This window comes from Cryptomeria japonica, chromosome 3, assembly GCF_030272615.1.
Source record: "Cryptomeria japonica chromosome 3, Sugi_1.0, whole genome shotgun sequence".
NCBI lineage: Eukaryota > Viridiplantae > Streptophyta > Pinopsida > Cupressales > Cupressaceae > Cryptomeria > Cryptomeria japonica.
In genome coordinates this window covers 807679119-807694310 of record NC_081407.1, presented here as the reverse complement: position 1 = coordinate 807694310, position 15192 = coordinate 807679119, and the positions used below count along the sequence as shown (strand labels likewise).

At 34.8% G+C, this 15192-nt stretch overlaps 1 pseudogene; it reads right to left on the bottom strand.

The window, feature by feature from the left end:
• The window catches only part of LOC131054380 (ABC transporter C family member 3-like), a 76250-nt pseudogene that overhangs the window by 11619 nt on the left and 49439 nt on the right, over positions 1-15192 (bottom strand).

Genomic DNA, 15192 nt, shown 5'->3' with positions numbered 1-15192 from the left:
TGGGGTACATCATCTATGTCCAAAGGCTTCGTATGGACAACATCAAGCAGAGGCTTCATCCAGGCAAATGACATTCAGCTGAGGAAGCTTGTTGTTGCATAAGGAGTAACTTTTGGCTTAAGGTTTTCAAAATTTTCTGGAAAGTCATTCAAGAGAGGTTCTTCAATGTTTTGAGTTAAGGAGCTCTCACCAATTCTACTACAAAAACCAGCATAGCTCAAAAAGGCTAAAAGCAAACGAGCAAGAATTTCAATTGCAATACTGAGGGTGATGTGATTTTGTTCCCTCATCTCATGAATATTAAGGAACAAGAAGAATACATATATAATCAACAACAAAATCCACCACATTCAAAGTAAAAGTGGGAGCTTCTCTTTACTTTCTTTCATAAGAGAATTGTTGGAATGTGAAGTCCAAATTGGACTCTTAGCTAGCATGGTTATGTCATCATGGATTGTCCACTAGTGTGCCGTTAGGTGCTTGCTATTAGGCAACACACCGAAGGCACAATTTTTTTTGAGACTTACTATAAATAGAAAGTTTTGTTAATAAACTTTTTATAAATAGTAATTTCAACATGTGTTTTACATGTAGTTGTGCGAGTCATACTATATTTAGTAAGTTGAATTTAAGTAGGACTCTACAACTCAGTTGTTTTAGGCTGCTCAGAGTCATGTTTTGATGGATAGGTTTTGAGATTGTTGTAACTCTGTAATTCTTGAGAATCGATACGAAAGACACAATTTGTGTGTGGTTTATGCATAAGCTGAGATGATAGCCCAAGCCATGGCCTGAAAAACATACTCTCTTTTGGCTCCAAAATCTTTAGGCCTTGCCCTAGCTACCAATATAAAGGGCTCCATATTCCAAGTATGCAATACAACACTGATAGAGATATACAACTAAGTAAAACCATTCTATGTGTAATCCCATATTGCAATTTCTTGGAATAAGTGGGTTTCAAAACAGAGGATTTTGGCCTATGTGTGCAAAATCTGGATCTTTTGCAGAAAAAAGGTAAGGATAAGACTAACAACAAAGACCGGGTGAAGCACAATTGCAAGTGCATTTCGCATGTAAACTCCAAAGATAGCATCTGTAAGTTCTCCCTGCTGCTTATCTTTGCCTAGCCCCAAGAATTGCTTTGCCAAAATGGATTCCATCACTGCAAGGAATGTATTAACTTTCTCACAGAATTGTTCATGTATACACCTAAAAATGGTCTGAAGATAATTAATTGAATAAGCAATTATTTAATTAATCCTCCTTCCCAATTTAATTGAATTCATTAAACAATTTGATTAAATTCTCCCACTCATCCGCTTATTAAAAAATCTAAGGATTTATTTAATAGGTTCATTTCAATAGTCCCCTTTGATTAATTAATTCAAATTAATTAATTCCTCCCCATCAAATCTATTTCTTCTAATCTCCTAATTAATTAAAACAAATCAATTAATGATTTGTTGAAATTAATTAGCCTTTTCTTATTATTTGAATTTTTAAATTCAAATTCCCCACATGACTCCTAACTTCTAACCACCTAACCTAACCATTCCTAAACCTAATCACTCTTAAACCTAACCCATTCCATCTAACTACATGTCCCCTTTTCTTAGACACTTACCCTCTCATGAGCAAATATTCTTGACACTTGTCACCATAGAGATGGTAGATGTTCCCTTTCCACCAACCTCTTCACCAACCACCTCCAATTTAACCATTGATATCTTCAGACTTAATCTTGACTGTTGATTCCTGCCATAGCATACCCCAAAAAACCTCAAAATCATATCATAAGAGGGAGCTATACCTCTAAAATTCAAAGGAAAATTGTAGGAACATCTGCAACTTATCCAATTGTTGAATGATAATTCAATATCTTTTTTGGGCATAGAGTCATATTATTATATTTTTAAAGGGAAAAAACTCTAACAACCAACAATAACTACATTCAAATATATTTCAAATTGCTTATTAGTCTAAGGGTAGTGTTCACCATGATAATGACTAGACTTATAGTCAGTCTGGTCAATTACCCTCTGATAGTAGCGATTTTAGGGCTTGGTGTAGACACCTAAAAATGTCTCATTGATCATACATTAATTATTCGTCTATATAATTAAGTAATTCTTTAATTATTTGATTAAACTAACTATTCTTCTAATCAACACATTCAACATTTCTAATTATCGAATTTATATTCTTTAATTAATCAATTAACCCTTTCTCAAATATTAATTAAATATTAATTATTTAATTAAATACAATTAATTTCTTTAATTAAATAATCTTTATTATTTAATTAATTATATTTATAACATTTAAATAATTTCATTTAAATTATTTAAATTAATTAACTTATTCCTCCAATTCCTCGAATCTGAATTTCAAATAATTCCATTTAATTTCATTTCTCTCAAATTCACAATTCCCCAAATGTGAATTTCAATTAATTTCATCTAATTTCAAATCATCAAATTCACATTTCCCCAAATTTGAATTTTAAATGATTCCATTTAATTTCATTTCTCTCAAATTTATAATTCCCTAAATGTGAATTTCAATTAATTTTATCTAATTCTAAATCATCAAATTAACATTTCACCAAATCTGAATTTTGGCTAATTTCATGTGCATTTCAGCATTCGAAAGTCCAAATTCAAATCCAAATTGAAAATGAAAATCAAATTCAACTTCAAAATCCTACAACACATGTTGAAATCATAACTGATTGATCAAATCACTTTACTAATTAGTTAACTTGGTTAACTCGCCAATCGCCCCTTTTCACTCCAAATCACCTTTCCTGGCTGATCAATCAATCCACTTCTCTGTAAGCAATTCAGTATTCTATTCAACCAAATCAGTCAACTGACTAATAAATTGAGTCATCTAGCCAATCAATCTAGTTGACTACTCAATCAAATGAGTTTATTGGCTTGATGATGATTGTAATGAATTCATCATATATTGTCATTGATGAAACACATACACACACATATGTTCATATTGTCTACCGGTGTGACTTCAAGTTGTTTATACTACAAATAGTATACTAGAGGTTTATTTCTAACCAATACTTGGTGACAACCAATATATTCATGAAGATAACCACTTGGTTATACATGTCTCAGCATCAACATGAGGATCTAGTGGAGACTATCTCAGAAGCATCAAGGTCAAGCGGTTTAACTCAAACCAGTATTAGTGTTCCAACCGGTATTCATTTTTTATATGATGAGTTACCCTTACCGACATGTTTTGGTGGTATTTTTGTGATGAGTTATGATTACTTGACTAGATACACTGCACCTAGGAAATTGTGTTATGATTTCTTGTGGCCAACATGAAATCTAAATATCTATATATTGTCAACACAATGAATTATTATGTATGATGATGATGAGAAGTGAAGGCAAAAGTATTAAGTTGCAGAGTATATTGGAAAAGCAGTATTGAGTGTGCTTAAGAGGATCTGATCAAGCAAGTGTTGTGGTATTCAGACAAATCAAGCAAATCCCATTGTCTTCTAATAATTACAGTAAAATTAAAATCTCCTAACTAGGTAAGCTCTAACAAGATTCACTGTTCAAATCCTCTAACAAGGTGATCCATTAGTTTGGATTTAGAAATCATCTACCGAGGTTACTCCTAATAGGGTACTACCTTTTATAGTGTATAGCTTTTAAATCAAGCTTTGGGATCTTTAACAAGATTCACTCCTACTAGAGCACTTTGTAGACCTTAACAAGTCAGTTATCTATTTTTGCAGATAGTTAACTTATGAGTTCCATCTCACCGTGGTTTTTACCTATTTGGGTTTTCCACGTACAAACACTTGTGTTATGGTGGATTTTTTACCTATTGTGAATGTTGTTATATCATTTTGGATTGCATGCATTGTGTTTAAAAGTTTTGTTAAGTTCATCTATCGATCAGTGTTTGAAGTAGTTTTACTTTTGGTGTCACTGATTCACTCCCCCCCTCCTCTCAGTTCTTTTCAAGTCCATCAATTGGTATCAAAGCCTAACTTCTTTAAAACCTAATCACTTAGAAGGAAGCCTTGAAACCACCATAGGGGACATAAGCTACTTTGAGATGGCTAGAGAGCTTGAAGCCAGTAGAAATGAGCTTGAAACCCTAAGGGTCAAATTGAAAGCTTCATAAGTCAAAAGGAGAGAGCTAACTGAACAACTGTTGGAAATATTTGATAACAATTCTTCAGATGAGGCCAATATTGATGCTTTAGCCGAGGAAGTTGAAAAGCTAAATAGTGAGAAGCTAAATCTAAGGAGAGAGTTAGAAAGTTTAACTATTCACATAAGTCAGGAACTGGAAACCAGAAGGACAACTGAAGATCTTATCAAGGAAAGAGATCAAGAGATTTCCAAGATCAAGAGGGAAAATGTCACTATGAATGAGCATTTAGATGCAAAAAGAGAAGAAAAAGGGAACTTACAGTTTTTTCTTGAACTAGCATCATCTCTGAGGGAGAGCCTGTCAAAACATAATGAAGATCTCACCAGGCAGCTCACCGAAGCTAATGAGAAACTGGAAAAGTTCAACAAGATTTCTACCTTGCTAGATGAACAAATCCAATGACAAAGGATGAAAGGTGATACCTCTGGACTTTGTTTTAATACATCTGAGAAAGGAGAATCCTCTGGTACAAAGAGCAACATTCATAAGGCCAAAAATCCCAGTGGTAAAAAGGTTTTCAAACCTGTTTTCTTTGTTTGTCTTAAACCTGGTCATACTACAAATGTTTGTAGGAACAAACCCAATGGAAATGCAAGCTACAATTCTAATGCCAGGTATGTGTCTAAGAAATTTGAAGGTCATTGTTTTACATGCAAAATGCATGGACATAGATTAGTTGAATGTAGATATGGGGTAAATAATCTTGTGCCTCACATGCATCCAAGACCAAATGGCAACTGGATGAGAAATTATGATAACCAGGGAAACAAGAACTAGCAAAGACCCTTCAACAACTGGTTTAGTCCATTTGAGATGGAAAAGGTAACAAATGTCATATGCACCATCTGTAACAACTTTGGTCATGTGGCTATGAATTGTAGAAGAAGAACTGGGAGAGGTAATGTGAGACCTTGGAGATCAACTGGTATGGCTTGCTATCATTGTCATAAACCAGGACATATGGCAAAATTCTGTAGATTCAGGAAGAGAAAACCGGTCAACCCTTCTAAAGATCAGAAAGGCAAGCATAAGGTCAATATTGAAGAAACAAGAGAGGAAATGAATCAAACTTGGAAAAAGAAGAGTGATGATTCACCTGGAGAACAAACTATTCTTTCATCCAACGTGGTGAATCCTACACTGGTGAATTAAGCCTTTTTCATATGGCTAAGGGGAGCATAATGGTAAATCCACCTTCAGACCCCTTGAAGTGAATATGTGGTAAGAGAATTTGAAAGAATGAAATTTTGATAACTTTCTATCATTTAGTTATCAACCGGTTTTTCCTTTATCGGTGTAATTATGGTTTGTAACCCTAACGAGTGAGCATTTGTTGCAGTTGGTAAAAAGAATAAGAGTGGGTTTTCACTTTATTATTTTTACCCTAACGCTTTCGAGAAAGAATTATTTAGCACTTGTAGAGCTAAGTCAAGATTGTTAGTTGATTTCAGTCGAAGTTGCATTGAGATTTGAGTAATCAAGCTGATTTGAAGGTTGGAGAACTGGTGTGCACTTGGGCATTCAACCGGTCAATGAGGCAGCGTATGAAATAAGGTATTTCTTGATAATCTTGCTTTGAAATCTAGTTTATTTGGAATGGCATCATCTTCTAAGTCAGTAGAGAAATTGATGATCACGTCAGAACCTATGGAAATTGTAAAAGCAGAAAAGATTGTGTCTTATAATGCTTTGTCACAAGTTCCTAGTGGTGTCATAGTGAAAGTAGATTTGTCCAGCTACATTAACTAAAAAATTAAGGATTTAGGATCATTGTCAATATATTCTTAGTTGAAATCCCTTTGTGATGAAAATGGGAAAATTCGAACAAAATATATTAGGGTTTACGAGAAAGGTTTTCATAACGCAACTTACTTTCTTGAATATTTTGAAGAAGAGCATATTCGAATTATCCTGAGTCAAGTTCATGGGGATCATGGGGAGAACATGTATTTAGAACGAACTCATACTATAACCAAGGAAGCCATTCAGGCTATAACTAGTTTTTACTCAACCAGTGAAGTACCTCAACTGAGACGTATTTTAAAAGAGACAGTAAATACTCTAACCGGTTCAACCTCTGATGGTTGTACCTTTTTTGTCAACAATATCAGAGACCCAACGATAAAATTGGCAGCTATGGTGATAGGCTATCGGGTATTTTATTCTAGCAGATTAAAAGTGCATACTACTTGCAAGATGATAGCTGAAAATGCAAATTATGACCTATGTGAGGCCATAAGGAGCCAATTATTGTTAAATCTACAATCTATCAAGAAGGATAGCAGTCTAAAGTTTAAATTTGGGCAGTTATTGATCGGTCTATTCTTTTATTTTCAGAATTTCCTACCTAGAATCAGTGATCTTGAATAGTTTAAGGATCTACCGATATCTTCTCAAATCAAGAACAGTATCAAGATTGTGAGGAATACTTTTTCCGCCACAATGAACAAATACTTCAATGAATTTCAGAAGAAGATGAGTATGAGAGTAATATTTCTTGAGGATGTGGTAAAACATTTTGCTAAAGACATTGTTTTTATAGTTACCACTTATTTTTGTTTAATGGAGGCAATTGAGGCTAGAGAGGAAGAAATGGAGGATATGAGTTATGAGGTTAACTATGACTTACTGATTGGTTATGCCAATAATCTGTTGTCATCTCCTGTAGATAAAAAGGGCAAAATTTAGTTCAATTAAAGATCAAAATGCACAAACTGAAACCAGTAGTGCCTTTGGCATAAGTGGTAAAGGTAAGAAAAAGAAGGTTGAGGAAAGCACCTCCGGTGATGAAAACTACTAGAATGACACGAAGTGTCCAAAACAAAAAGGAACTGGAACCTAAGGTGTATATGAAAAAGGAGACAAAGAAGAGAGGTTGGAAGTTAATTCTTCAAGAATAATTTGAAGGAACTGACACTGAGGAAGAACCTAAGAAGATGAAAGCAGCTGGTAGAATATTGAAGTCGGTCAAAAATGTGCTAAAGGCAACTGTGTCTATTGATATTTCAACTTACAAGCCTGAGACTACATTTGAGAGGACAATGAAGGCATTAAGAAGAAACAGATTTGAAAATACCAAAGAACATTTTGATTCTTTCAGTGAAGTTGAAAAGGAACAAATCATTCAATGGGTAATCAATTATTTGTGCCATTATAATAGATTACCACATGATCTTCAGAAAGATATCTCTAATTCCTTGTATACTATTCTTTTGAATAAATGGGAGGAAGCAATTAAGAAAGAAAAAGGAATCATAAATAATGTATTTGTGCAATATTTTCCTAATTTGTCAAAGGATGAGGTGAATGAATTGGTCGATAAGTACAAAGCCCATTTGCTTACAAATCAAGAAGATTGAAGCGGATCAATGGAAAAGTACAACCTATTGAGACTGAGACTCATCATATTGATCGTAATATCAAACACGTGGAAGATCTTATACATTCTCCTAAGGATGAGCAAGATACTGTGGATCGACCTGAAATGGATGACGAAGAAATTGTGCAAGCTGATGTTGTTTATCCTGTCAAGAAGAAGGATGATACTATTATCCAATTTATTGATGATATTTAGGATTCAATTGATCTATCTGGAGACATCATTACACCAGATATGCAGCCACCTGCAATCACTAATTTGCAGATTACTTCTGTTAAGAAACCGACCACTCAACGTAAGAAACCCCAATCTCCATCGGTTTCACAGAATATTTTGTTACACAGACTTCTGAGCAGGAAACAGAGAAAGGGCAAGAAAAAGAAATTGTTAAGGTAACATCTTTTGAACTGGTAAAAGTAGTAGTCATACAATAGACTGATGAAGATGATGATGACTCATTAGGCATCTCAGGGCCTATAAATGTTGATAATATGAGTGTATTTGAAATGATGAAGATTGCAATTGTCATGCAATCTAGGGCACACAAAAAGAGACTTAAAGAACAAAAGATGGAAGTAGAAACCATTTAGAAAGCAATAGATATTCTGACAAGTCTGCTACCAAAAACTGCTACAGGGCACCTATCAATACCCATTAGTAAACTTGGTCAATTAGTTGTTGATGCATCTGACCAAATGTTGTCACTTGAAGAAGCAGCATAGACATATGCTGAGAAGAATTATAGGAAGAAGCATGGAGAGCATCTTATGAAGGAAATTGATAAAGGGAAACTAGCTCTATCACTTAATAAAGATTTACTAAGGCAAGCTATTGAAACAAGAGGGAAATATCTTGCATCTACTTCTAATGTTTCATTCTCTTTTGTTGATATCAATAGCAGACGAACTGAAACTGAGTAGGAGCTAGAGAAGATATGCAATGCATACGTACCACTTCAAGACTTTGTTTTTGCTTTTAGCAAATCTGTGGATGATTTGCACAACATGTTATACACCTATGATATTGAGAAAGAAAAAATACTTTGGTCACTAAACAAATTGAAGAGTCAACTCACATCCCAAGTGGACATACTATAGAGAGCCTACCCGAATGCAAAAGCTATTTTAGCTACTCCAGAAATTTGTTCACTTGATTCCATGGAAGAATTTCATACTCAGATTATGTCTACACTTGAGTTCACTGAGAATTTTCTAGAAACATGGGAACATGCTTTATCGTAGTTGAAGAGGAATTTTAGTGCAATTTTTCTAAGGATTGCTAATATCTGAATCTTGATTCACTTTTTAAAGTTATTGTATATGAAAAACACTTTGATACAAATTATATATATATATATATATATATATATATATATATATATATATATATATATATATATATATATATATATATATATATATATATATATATATATATATATTACTTTTTCAATTGGCATTGTTGTCAAATGGGGAGTAGAAATATGTATGTGTGTTTTGAAAATTTTGTATGATGTATGTAGTAAGGGGGAGTATGTGTATATGTGTATAAATTTTTGTTGTAAGCACACTTAGCGATATTTTTGTAAAATTTTCTAAGTGTTTCCATCAATGCCAAAGGGGGAGATTGTTGGCATGATGATGGTTGTAATGAATTCATCATATATTGTCATTGATGAAACACATACACACACATATGTTCATATTGTCTACCGGTGTGACTTCAAGTTGTTTATATTATAGCCAGTATACTAGAGGTTTATTTATAATCGGTACTTGGTGACAACCGGTATATGAATGAAGATAACCACTTGGTTATACATGTCTCAACATCAACATGAGGATCCAGTGGAGACAATCTCAAAAGCATCAAGGTCAAGCGGTTTAACTCAAACCAGTATTAGTGTTCCAACCGGTATTCATTGTTTATGTGATGAGTTATCACAAGTTGTGATGAGTTACCCTTACCGACACGTTTTGGCGATATTTTTGTGATGAGTTATGATTACTTGACAAGATACACTACACCTAGGAAATTGTGTATTGATTACTTGTGGCTAACATGAAATCTAAATATCTATATATTGTCAACACAATGAATTATTATGTATGATGATGATGAGAAGCGAAGGTAAAAGTGTAAAGTTGTAGAGTATGTTGGAAAAGTAGTGTTGAGTGAACTCAAAAGGATCTGATCAAGCAAGTGTTGTGCTATTCAGACAGATCAAGCAAATCATGTTGTCTTCTAACAATTACAGTAGAATTAAAATCCCCTAACCTGGTAAACTCTAACAAGCTTCACTGTTCAAATCCTCTAACAAGGTGATCCATTAGTTTGGATTTAGAAATCCTCTACTGAGGTTACTCCTAAGAGGGTACTACATTTTATAGGGTATAGCTTTTAAATCAAACTTTGGGATCTTTAACAAGATTCACTCCTAGCATAGCACTTTGTAGACCTTAACCGGTTAGTTGTTTATTTCTGCATATAGTTAATTTGTGAGTTCCATCTCACCATGGTTTTTACCTATTTGGGTTGTCCACATACAAACACTTGTGTTATGGTGGATGTTTTACTTATTGTGGATGTTGTTATATCATTTTGGATTGTAGGCATTGTGTTTATAAGTTTTGTTAAGTTCATCTACCGGTCAGTGTTTGAAGTAGTTTTACTTTTGGTGTGACTGATTCACCCCCCCCCCCCCCCCTCTCAGTGCTTTTCAAGTCCATCAGAGTTAACAAATAAATAAACTCTTTTAACTGATCAATCTAAATTAGTTCACTCCCAATTAGGACTTGAGTTCAAAATCCCTCCCCATCTCTCACGAAAATCTATATAAACAACATCAATTTCTCAAATCAATCTAGAATCTAGAATCCAGAATCATAGATCACACTCTTCAAAGCAATTGCTAATATATGTAGGAATTTTAGTGCAATACCCAAGAGTCACCTACACCAGAAATTTGGAGAAGAACAATGGAAGCTACAATGCGATTGAGAGGGTTTTTCAATTATTTAATTTTTTAGTGCTTTGATATTTACATTTATTCTATTGGTTTATGTTTGATTTTGTTTAATTAGTTAAGGATATGTGATTGTCCTTATTCTCTGATTAAGCATATTAGATTAATTATTTCAAGCATGAAACACTTTGCTTTATGCCAAAATCATTGAGACATTACAATGTGCATTAAATCAACTTGAGCAGACATTACAAAACACCCCTGTCCTACCAAATAGGGATAGGGAACTTAGCAGTAGGGATGAGCTATTAAATATAATTGACATTGTTTGTTCATGTAATCCCTATGATGATATTAGTATTTATTCTTTTTATAGTTGTCTTTCACATAGTGTTGTTGGTAGGGAGAGATGAAAAACCATCTCAAAGGATGTTTCTACTACACATGTTCATACCATTTTCCCTATTATGTGGAGAAAGATAGAGTCAGGAGTTATCTCATCACTAGGTGCATTGATCCACTTGTGGCCCCATTCATATATCCTAGATGGTTGTCAGCTCACCATATATGGCCACAAAAGGACATGAGTTACCACTTTATTTTTGCAAACAATAGTTTGTAGAGTTTCATTTACACTATGATGTAGATTATACAAATTTTACATCACATACTGGGTAGGGGAGAGGTGGGCTTTGTGACAAGTTTAAACCAAATGATTCACTGATACCCATTAACAATCGGGCATTAGTTGGTATAAGCCTTTTGGTTTTTCCAAAATGTTTATAACTACTAAAGGCAATAGATGCAACAATTGATAATTCTAGGCGAGACATATTTTCTAGCATTGTGACTATTGCCACTCAAGTTGATTAGATGTCATCTGATTGTTTTAGGAGATACTTTTTATTCTCACATGCTACCATTCCTCCTATAGATAGTACATCTACTAGTTATGATCCTTATATTTGTGCCAACATACCATTTTTTATTGATGTTGCACAATTGTCTGAGTGATGCAGAGCCAAGCAACAAACTAGGTGATACCCTTCTCTCACCCACAACTACTATGTCCAAATCAAGTTGTTTTGTTTTCTCAAGGTGTAAAACAACAAACCTACCAAGTTATAAACTCACACAACAATTTGTGTGATCGGATCCATAAAGGATTAGTATCTTCTGGTACCAGTGGGATGGAAACACTCAACCCTTGTGTGAATGGTAGACAATCATGCGGTATGGGTGAGAAGGAAACCTGTTGGATTTTGTCTATTGGTGGTCCAACCAACACAAAACATCCATAAGATCTGACTATCAAATGTGTTATGGGGTACTTGTCTCACAACTGTCCTATTTGTCTAGTATCCCTACCAGCTGAGTTCTCCACACACAACTTAATAAAATTTCAAAGGAAAAGACAAAATAAGGGAAGATTTAGATACCCTTTATCAAGTTACACAATTCCCCAAAGTGTTAGACTCTAACCCCAGTTTTGAGGGTATGTACCCTTACTATCCTTATAGACCTAATTAAGCCAATTAGGCCTAATTTACAAAGCAAGTGCCCCTTGTATTAGTCCCCTGACTAAAAAAACACTATTTCAAGGTGGGGTAAGGTGTCAAACCACCAAACCCAAGGTTTCAAGACTTGATCCGATCTCCTTTTCCTACTGCAAGTGATTTTCACTTCTACAGTTCAGGTGGTCACATAGAGATGCCCACCTAGGGTCAATTAAATCTCTTTAGGATTGGAGCCTCCCTGTAAACCAAAACCAAAATATTATGGTACAATTCCCCCCCTAACATTTTCCCACTTGTTGTTTGGTCCTTTGGTGAAAATGTCAGATTAAGGGCATCTTTTCGGTGAAAGCCTAACTATTGGTAGGGTTTGTGACGAGTCCGGATAGGTTTTGATGGATCTCTACAACCCAATTATTTTAAGACCTTAAATTGATTCAAATAAAAGGTAACAGACTTCCCTAACTCATCCAATTGGTTTCAGGAATTCAGTAATCTGTACAGGTCATAAATGAACATCAAACATGCAGAATTTCAGGAAACTCCAAGTATATTGTATTGCTCCAAAACTCCAAAACATCACCAATTTCAACAACTTAAACAACAAAAACCCTAGAATCAATCCAAGTGGGCCTAATATAGCCTCCCTAACATTTTCCAATGAATTTTCAAATTTTGGAACCGAGGGAGGATTAGTTACCCCTTTTTACAACATTTTGCAATGACAACAAAAGTTGTCAACTTGCACTTTTCAAATTTGGCAACTCAAAGATGTATTCAGCCTATTCCAAGGATTGGTCTGATGTTTCTAAGACCAATATTTATTTCCTAATTCATGCCTAGACTCCTACTGAACCACATGGTCATTTGTCCATGGTGGCTTGTAAAATGCAACCATGACAATGCCTTACATCAATTGGGTCTTATTGACTCACAAACCTATCAACCTACTACATATGATCATTTCAACCTCATGGGCGATATTAGACTCTTTAGGCTTCATTATTATCTTTGGGTGCTTCTGCATCATACTCCACAAGTGGTTGAATCTCAAGTCCACTTGAGATGATTTTCTGTAATGTAGTCCCATGTTTCTTCATTTTGTCTTCATCCATCCATACTACATCTACCTCAGGGAGTCCTTGCCACTTGACAAGGTATTGTTCGTAGACCTTGTTCCTATTTTTCTTCATGACCTTGGTGTCCAAGATCCTCTCAAGTTTGGGTGGCCCTTGACTTGGAAAGTCTTTGAGGATGACTTCAACATCTTCTACCGAGAATGTACCATCTTTCTGCTTTGTACCTTTGAATGGTGTCAGAGCTGCAACATTAAAGATTGGGGATATTCCTATATCTGAAGGTAATTAGATTTCATATGTATTGTTCCCAAACTTCTGAGTATTTTACAAGGTCCAACCTTCATCATCATGAGCTTTGTTTGTTTCCCTTTTGTTAATCTCTCCTTTTTTCGGATTTTCCCATACCATGTCTCCAACTTGGAACTGCACATCTCTCTTTCTCCTATCAGCTTGCTCCTTGTACTTCTATATACTTTTCTACAATTGCATCCCGACTTGGTCAAGAATCTCCTTTATCCCTTCAATAAATTCTTCTCCACAAGCATTGATATGTTCAGTTGAGGGTAGGTTTCTCAATTCCAGCACACCTCTTGAATTCAACCCATAGACAATTTGGAAAGGCCTTCTTCTTGTACTCCTATTAACGGAGTCATTATAGGAATATTCTACTTGGGAGATGATGGAATCCCACTTTTCACCTTACTGCTTGGTGAGGCACCTTAACAAGTTTCCAAGTGACCTATTGACCGCTTCTATTTGGCCATCCATTTGGGATGATAAGATGAACTTAAAGACAAGTTTGTGCCTAACTTCCTCCATAAAGTCCTCCAAAAATTTCTTACAAATTTCAAATCTTTTTCTAACACAATGTTCAAGGGTAGACCATATATTCTCACAACCTCATTAAAGAAAAGGTTTGCAACATATGTAGCATAACTTGTGCTCTTGCATGGAAATAAATGTGCCATCTTGCTAAACCTGTCAACAACCACAAAAACACTATCAAAACCTTTTTGAGTTCTTGGCAAACCCATCACAAAGTCCATGGTCATAGTTTCCTAAGGTCTTGAAGGAATGGGCAATGGCTGGTATAGTGTTGTGTTTGTTTTTGTCCCCTTGGCCTTTTGACACACCATGCATGAATCCACAAATTTTTTGACATTTGTCTGCAATTTAGTCTAGTAAAAAAAATCTCCTCACCAACTCAAGAGTTTTGTCTAGTCCAAAGTGTCCTCCCATACAACCACTATGATTCTCCTTAATTATGTTATCCCTCATTAAACATTTAGGGATGCATAACTAACATCCTTTTAAAAGAAGGCCATCTTGAATCAAATAATTAGAATACTCTAAATGAGACCTGCTACCAAACTTAGTGCATACCTTGTAGATGTCTTTGAAATATTCATCTACAACATACATACCCTTGAGGGAATCAACTCCCACAATCTCCAACTAGATTTCTGAAACTGTTAGTGTCGTCCTACTAAGATAACCTACAACTTTGTTTAAGACACCTTTCTTGTGTTTGATTGTAAAGGTGTAGGCCTGAATGGACTCAACCCACTTCATATATTTATGGCTCAATTTCTTCTGACTATTTAGGAAGCATAGTGCCTGATTATCTGTATACACAAAAAACTCTTTGGGAAGCAAATAGTGCCTCCACTTTTTTAGTGCTTGAACTAATGCATATATCCCCAAATCATAGGAATAATATTTCTTCTTAGCATCATTCAACTTTTCACTAAAAAATGTAATTGGTCTACCTTCTTGGCTGAGTACTACACCTATTTCTAAATGACTTGCATCACATTCAATCTGAAAGATTTTCTCAAAATCAGGTAATGTAAGAACTAGTTGTTGGGATACCTTTTTCTTCAACATTTCAAATGCTTTATCTGCCTCCTTGGTCCATGAAAATTTGCACTTTTGTCCACCCCTAATGGTCTCTAACATGGGAGCACAAATCTGGCTAAAATTTTGGATAAACTTCGTATAAAGGTAGCAAGCCCGTGAAAAATCCTTAAATCACCAATTGTTCTAGGAGTT